Genomic DNA, 6,335 nt, shown 5'->3' with positions numbered 1-6,335 from the left:
TTGAAAACTCAGGATTTTAGAAGACATTTTTAGAATCTGATCTCAGGTCAAAATGCGTTAAAGAACCACCATTCTTCTGTGCGTTAGAATCTGATCTCAGGTCAGAATGCGTTAACAGTTTTGGGACATAGGAGCTTTCCGCCATGGATTGGTGTGGTATAACAGTGGTATATATGATTCAGCAGGTCCAGTCATCTGGCAGACAGGGGGCAGCCCCGGCTCTGACGAGGCCCAGATGCAGAGCGCTGGAGGTGGATCACAAGACGCTATCGGGGGGGGGAAACCTCTTATCTCCATTATTCTACAGTGTTTTGTCTTTGTGTTTTTTTTTTTTTACCTCATGAATTAACGTCACACGAAAAGCATCAAAAGTAGCAGATCTACAAGCTCACAGCGCGCCGGCTTCTCGGCGCGTTTCGGGCTTGTGGATCTGCTGCTTCTCTTTGATGTTTTTGGACATATATGAGGTTTCCGGCCCGACAGAGACGATTTACATCCTGAAACTCAAAGACGTTGACGGGATTCCTAAGCAGTCTTCAGTGTGCAAACATTCCTCCAGTCCAAGCGGTGGAAAGTAACTAAGTACATTTACTCTAAGTAGAGCACTTTTAAAGGACCACTTCACCCATTTTTTGATGAATGGCACCATCTCTGTCCACTCACTCTTGTGTCTCAGAGGAAGCAGGTGTGGACAGTTCAGATCCCTGCCCTATACCAGCGATGTCATCGATTGGGGGAATCCGAGCTAATAGAAGCTGTGGGTTTTTCTCTTGCTGGAAAATAATTTAAAAAAAGTACACATTAACATGACTCCCCCAACACTGACTGTAAGAGCCATAATGATGTCTATGGGTTTATAGTAATTGATGAGGTCACCACAGGGCGTGGCCAAGGTTGCCTGCGTGCATTTGAATGCGTCCCCAATCAAGCAGCAGGTGTTACTGATTGGCAGAGGCACACTGTTTGTAACTGTGCAACAGGAGCGCTGGTCTGTATTACGGACGCTTGATTGTTTATTTATTAAGTATTTATTGAATGCTGAGGTAAAAATAAATATTGTTCATTTATGAATTCAACGAACAGTTTATCACCAAGGAAACCTGGGCTTAAGTAAATTCTGTTTTAGTGGGTTTCATGAGCTGGGAGCCAAATCTGTGCAAAGATAAACAAATAAATACTTGAAATCATTTATGTTGTGTGCACTGAATCTATAATCTATATGAAAGTTAAACTTCTTGAATGGAATTATGGAAATAAACCAACTTTACAATGATATTCTAATTCTTTGGAAAGGTGCTGCTGTAAGTCTCCCTGCTCTTCTACTGAGACATTACATGCTGTAGTCTGGTAGGACACCTAGTGGTTGACAAGCGCTACTGCACAAAGGTTAAAACGCGTAATGCATTAATATGGTAACTGGATCCAACATTGAGGAACCACATCAGAGCTGGAATGTGGACTTCATGTCGGTAATATACAATTACAATACGGGTGGTTATAATTCCAAGAACTACCATAACTGAGTACATATGGAAACACATGGGCCCGTAATCGTCCGTAAGCTCCCCCCTAAAGTAACCCAGAAGGTGCTTTGGACCTCACTTTGAGAACCAGTACTATAACATGTACAGTATGCAATACTGTATGTATGATTGTACGAATCGTTAAAATCTTTAAAGGCGCAGGCATGCAGCGTGTCCTCTCCTCCGCGTCATCAGTGCCCATACCCGAGGCGGGGTTGGCGAAAGGGCCTTTCTGTGTGGAGTTTGCATGTTCTCCCCGTGTCCCCTAGGGTGTAGGTACCCTCACAAAAAACATGCAGTCTCTAAACTACCTCCCCCTGGCCAGCCAGGGCGCCTGATGGAGGGGAAAGGGAACTGGTTGGAATAACATGTTTCTTCCATCTTCAAAGGATCCCAACCCTAGTGGGAAGAATGCTAGCACCGCGGACCAGGGTTAGAATCTCTGGACAGTTACAGAGCGAAGCTTTTAAGATTTCAGTTTTCAAAATTCTTTGTTGAAAAGAAAACATTAAAAGAAATGCAGAAATACCAGAACCATAAGTTCACAACTGTAGGTCGGCTATTTGATAATGATGATAATTTCATGATGGTGACATTAACCCCTAGGCCTAGGGTGTGTTTCACATCCACAAACACAAGACGCAAAACTCTTAAATGGCATTTATTTATGTATTCATTTATCTTTCTCCATACAATAATACAATGTAATGTACACCAGCACATAATATCTCTGAAATAACTCATTATAAAATAGGGCTTCTACAATCAAGGTAGTCAAATGTTTTTTGTTTGTTTTTTAGTTTTTTTAGGGACAAGACGACAGCGACGGTAGAACCTTCATATAAAGCAACAGGAAGTGATTGTGTTTACCGAGCTAACCCAGGAAGCTATACATCTGACCACGCCCCTTTTAGAGTATCACACACACACACACACACACACACACAAAGAGATTCCATGGAACTTAATATTGTGACAGTTGGCCAGAAACCTGTATATAAGATAGCGATATATTACATTATTATATCATATTTATATTGAATCCATTGATGAACTTTGACATTTTTCATTTTGCTGGTGAAAGTAATGGTAAACCATCGTCAACCAATTATCTTTAATTAAAGATGGTTTGATCATGCGTTCTGTGGAATATCACAGCATGAATGTGTATGTGTGTGTGTGTAGGCCTATAGATTACATTACGTTTTAATGTATAAGTCTGTTTTGCAATAGTACACACGCAACGCCAAACCGGCTCACGTGTTGGACCGTTTATTATTACGCAACGATTCGGGGGTGTTGAATATACCACGATAAATACGTGCGATTTGAACGACACGAGGCATAAGTCACGACAGGACGTCAAATATAAAAGTCAAAATACAACCGAGTCTGTTAAGTCGTCTCACACGTCGGGGGAAAGAGAGAGACAGAGATGGAGAGAGTAGAGAGAGAGAGAGAGCTGTCTAGAGTATTGAGGTAAGAAAGGTGTTTCAGTAATAATGCCCGACCTACAATCATACAGTTACAATCATTTATTCTCTATTTACAAAACATCCTGATTCACATACACTCGTCCTGCTCCCCTGATTATTCACACACAAACAAAAATACACCTACCTAAAGGACGGCCTCACCAAATGTCAAACTACCTTCATATAATTAGTCCCCACTAATGTTCATGATAAAATGCTACAATCTATTTCCACTCCGACCGTGGGGTGCGTTCGTAAAAATGCGCACCGGGAATGTGGTCAGTTTGTTGAGTGTGGTGGGCGGTGACGTCACAGAGTGCGTTCAGTGTGCCTTATTTACGAACGACCACAGCTGTGACGCATTCACACCGGTTCACACCGCACAACCCCAGCTTCAGGGTTAGGGTCGCTCAGTGCGGGCACTCGGCACACCCGGTGCGCAGCGCACTGGGTTTTCGAACGCCAACGCACCGAGTGCACTGAATAAACGAACGACAAGAGAGCACACCAGTGCGTCCAGGGCGCATTTCCGAACGCACCCAGTCTCATTCTCATAGTAGGGCTGTGGTCACTTCAGAAACCCACCTACCAGTGACATCATCTTTAGACAGATATATAGTTTTTTGAGTGGTGCAACCACTCCAAGGAACAGCAATGTGCCAGAAACAGAGAGAGAGATAGTGCTGCACTGTTGCCTGCTAATGAGAGAGACAGAGAGAGAGAGAGAGAGAGAGAGAGAGAGGGGGGGGGGATTTAATTTTTTTCAAACAATATTTCACATTTATTTTTATTTTGTTTTTAGTTACACAAGAACAACGGTTTCTATTAGCTTGGATTCCCCATTGATGCTGCCACTGGTTTCTGAACCGTCTATACAGCCCTGCTCTGAGACACGAATGGACAAAAATGGTACCATATTGTTTAAGCGCCAGTGGGCGGGGCACCAATTTAGGCTCTGAGTGCCTATTATAAAGTAAGAAAGAATTTGTAATTCTATTATGCATGTAATGTGCATGTCATCACCTGTACAACAGATTAGAGGAATATGGATGAAAAAAAAATGAAAAAGAAAAATTAAGACTTAAAAGAAAAATAAAAATATTGGCCTCGTTACGTCCATGGCACCCACTACAAAGACGGCAATATTTTGGGATCACGTCCATGGCTACCAAGGAGTTAAAAATGAGCATTAGTAGCGAGGACCAATTGTATAAAGATATAGGTTGAAAATGGGTGACGTCGTCCTCAAAATGAAAAGCTAAAACATACGATCACATGAACAAAGAGAGCGTAGAAGGGGCCGAGGGGGCTCCGAGACCAGGATGGAACCACTGTGGTGGTTGATGATGATGATCCAAAACACACTCCAGGCTCAAGTTAGTACTTTTAAGCCTGTGTGTTAGACATGGTTTTCGCGGCGGTATGGCGCCGTTCTGTGGCGCCGTTCGTTCTATGACTCTGTGGTATAAAATCCCACAGTATCACGTCACACAGAAAGTCTTTCACAAAATGAAAAAAGACTTGGTCTCAACACTACAAAAGTGTGAAGAGACACTTTTATTCACAACGGAGGATGAAATCGCCTTAACCCATTTTGGTGTTAGCATTGTGTCATGCTTTAGCTATTGAAAAATAGCAGACCTACAAGCTCATAGCGCGCCACCGAGTGGCGCGCTACGAGCTTGCAGGTCTGCTATTTTTTTTAAATCGAAGAACGACTGACACAGAAACATAGCTTTTTCAGAAAACTGTCAGGATGTAAGAAGACATCTTTAGAATCTGATCTCGGTTGGATCCCCCCTTGTTCTTGTTCCACATCTCATACGTGCGCATTATCATCATCATTCTGAAAAGAGTGCAAATTCTGCTGATCAACTCAAACGCTTGGCAAAGATAATGGATGGCGACAAATTGTAGGTTGTGTCGATGACGTTGTAGAATATCAAGCCAATATTTCATATATACATCCATACAGGCCTTCTTGCGTTTTTATTGGTCAATGTTTTGGGGGCTCAAATCAAACTCGGTTCCAAACATGGAAAAGGAGGCCTTTTTGTGGCAGAATGACACGAAGCAGAAGACAACCATGTCAATAGGAAGTGAAGCTCAACCATAGACTGTAGAAAATATGGACAAAGCGTTCCCCGGGTCTAACATGAACGTAAAATGAAGCCTGGCAGTCCTTGAATTGTAAATCTTTCTAGATCCCTTTGGGCCCAGCTGTGACTTTAAAATAGTGACTGGAAGCAGAAAGTATTCATGATTATTAAGGTAATACAGTCTAGGTGAAGTTGGGCCCAAATACATGGACTTCTATGGGCCCAATGACAGCGCCACAACAGGCCATTATATGAACTTTCAGGAAATCCCGATTTCCTTTGTGGCTTCACAAAATATCTGTCTGACTGCCCCCCTGAGCTCAACCAGCACTCCAACTACCCTGCACTGACCATGTTCACACAGCAGAGCTTTTGCACTGGCAAATTAACCGAAAACATATCGGAAAAGGAAATATAACCAACTTAATCCTTTGGTCATGTACGTTAATTTGATTCATCGAGAATCAAGTATTTTTTTTTATTGTGATTGATTTTTTTTAACGCCATTCATATCATATATTATCAACAAAATGGATTAGTCTGATCTGATAAACCACTTAAAAGCACGTAATCGGAGCAAAAGTGTGAAATAATTGAGAAACCTAAACCGCTAAGAGAATCGGAAATCATTAACCCCTTTTGGTGTTAGCATTACGTTATGCTTTAACCATTTAAAAGACAGTAGATCTACAAGCTCATAGCGCGCCACCGAGTGGCGCGCTACGAGCTTGTAGGTCTGCTATTTTTGAAAAATCGAAGAAACGACTGACACAGAAACACAGCTTTTTCAGAAAACTGTCATTTTCAAACAGACATTTTTTTAGAATCTGATCTCAGGTCAGAATGGCAACGCTGAGGATTGGGGTTTCCCGGTATATACGTTTAGTTCAGTGATTCTCAAACTTTTTTTTTTAAATTTCACCCCCATTTTTACCCAGATTATTATTTTTTTTTGTGTCCCGCAACTCTCAAGAGTTCCAGGCCCGTTAATAAGGGCCCATTTTGGACCCCCTGGTGCGGGTCCCTGGGCGGTCCGTGCGTGCCTCGACAAAACAATGTAGTAACGGTTGGCCACAGACTGGAGGAGAGACGTGTGACATCATTAACGAGCTTAACGAGGACGAGCCTAGAGGAGGAGGAGGACGCTAACAGTACTAGTGCTACCTGAACGATGCTACACAACGACACGGGTTACGTTTCACCTCGGGCACAAGACAACAACCAGCCACCGTCGGATT

The sequence above is a fragment of the Protomyctophum bolini genome (genome assembly GCF_963924005.1).
Source record: "Protomyctophum bolini genome assembly, chromosome: 6".
Lineage (NCBI taxonomy): Eukaryota > Metazoa > Chordata > Actinopteri > Myctophiformes > Myctophidae > Protomyctophum > Protomyctophum bolini.
This window is presented reverse-complemented; position numbering follows the sequence as displayed.